This window comes from Asparagus officinalis, chromosome 8 (assembly GCF_001876935.1).
Source record: "Asparagus officinalis chromosome 8, Aspof.V1, whole genome shotgun sequence".
NCBI classification, from domain to species: Eukaryota; Viridiplantae; Streptophyta; class Magnoliopsida; order Asparagales; family Asparagaceae; genus Asparagus; species Asparagus officinalis.
This window is the reverse complement of record NC_033801.1, coordinates 31,936,104-31,937,780: the sequence shown is the minus strand read 5'-3', so window position 1 is coordinate 31,937,780 and position 1,677 is coordinate 31,936,104. Positions and strand designations below refer to the sequence as shown.

General features: G+C 45.7%; 1 long non-coding RNA gene across 1 annotated transcript; it reads right to left on the bottom strand.

The window, feature by feature from the left end:
• On the bottom strand, window positions 182-556 carry LOC109851443. Its single transcript, XR_002249830.1, has 3 exons — window positions 427-556; window positions 279-350; window positions 182-198 (listed from the first exon to the last, which is right to left on the bottom strand). It is a non-coding gene; the product is annotated as an uncharacterized LOC109851443 (long non-coding RNA).

Here is a 1,677-nt window from a genome sequence, read left to right as displayed (position 1 = left end):
ACTTTCAGCCCCGGGAACTGTAGTAGTATCAGGCACAACAGCCGGTCCTACAGTTACACTCCTATATTAGTCATATGGAAATTTGGACAAATAAGGAGAATCGGGACAAGAAGATCGTATGCATACCTGCAATCCCACCATCCTCAGATGCAGCGGGAATGCCAAGGGTCATAAGAGTATCGGCCCAAGCGGCTGGTCCTATAGTTGCACTTCTTTATTAGTCAAAATAAAAATTTAGACAAATAAGGAGGATCGGGATGATAAGGTCATCTGCATACCTGTAGGTCCATCATCCGTAGGTATCTGGGGAATGCCAGGAATCATAAGAGAATCAGTCCCGGTGGCTGGTCCTATGATTGCACCCATATATTAGTCAAAAGTCAGATAAATAAAGAGGAGTACGATGTCCCTAAATCGTATGCGTACCTGCAAGTCCGTCACTCCGAGGTAAGCTAGATATGCCGGGAATCGATATTGGGTTAATCCCAATGACTGGCGCTGTAATATTAATCCTTCGTTAGTCAGACAAAAGATCAGGCAAGATGAAGGGAATCAGATATATACCTATGAATGAATCACTCTCAAAGGGTGGTCCCACGGTTCTTCTGGTGGCCTGCTAGCCAACATAAGCACACCCCCGTTCCTCGAAACCTACATCATGAAAGATCTGACCCTCAGCTGGCTTTTCCATCGCGACATCTGCAGGACAACCTAAATGTTGGAGATATGTATAAGAAGATAAGGAAGAAGGGAAAGCTCAGAAATACCTGCAGCAAGAACAGAAGATTCTCTTTCCCCATGTTTGAGGAGGGTATCATCGGATGTAGATATACCTGAATATGGAACGGTGGGCTCGACACTATTCACCTGTCCAAGATCAATGTTTAGATCGATACCCAGAGAACCGTCACGAAGGGCGTCGCACATCTGCTCCATGAAGCTATCCATATTATCAGAACCAGTGAATACGGGAGACAATGGGAGTTCGCCCTCTTCAAAGAACCCTGGAACATAAAACATGATTACGAATCCCAGAAGGTAAGTCATCTTAAAGCAATGAAAACGACGAAGTATTACCTTCCTCCCTGTCGGCGAAGTCTCCTAAATCCACTTCATAGGAGCGCTGACCAACGTGTGGTTTATGAGCGATCTTTTTCTTTTTCGGAATATCACCCCTCATAGAACCAACGGGTCGTTCGTGCGTGGACTGGCCACGTGTATCAACCTGGGTAGGATCTTGGCCACCAGGCCTGAATCTCGCACGACGGGAAGCGAGCGACTCATGGTCGTCGGCTGTCCTACCTGAAATGATAAGGATTATTTCATTAAATGAACCAGATCTTTCGTTGATATCAATTGAAGTTGAGAAAGAGGATCAAAGAGTATGACAAACCTGCATCAAGTTCTTCTTGGTCGATATCTATATCCACATACTCCTCCTCAGAAGTCTCGTCATCATCGTCAGTAGGAAGGAGCTCTTCATCGTCTTTGCTTGAGAGAGGAGGTTTGGCAGACTTCTTCTTCTGTTTCTGAGCAAGCTCGGCTTTACGAGCAGTTATCATAGCGACCTGGACCGAGTGCTCAGACTCTAACTCTGAAAGACTCCTCACACCTATGGATTCATTGGCAGAGAGGAACCACTTACAACTGAGGAAAGTAATCATCGGCTTGCGCCTA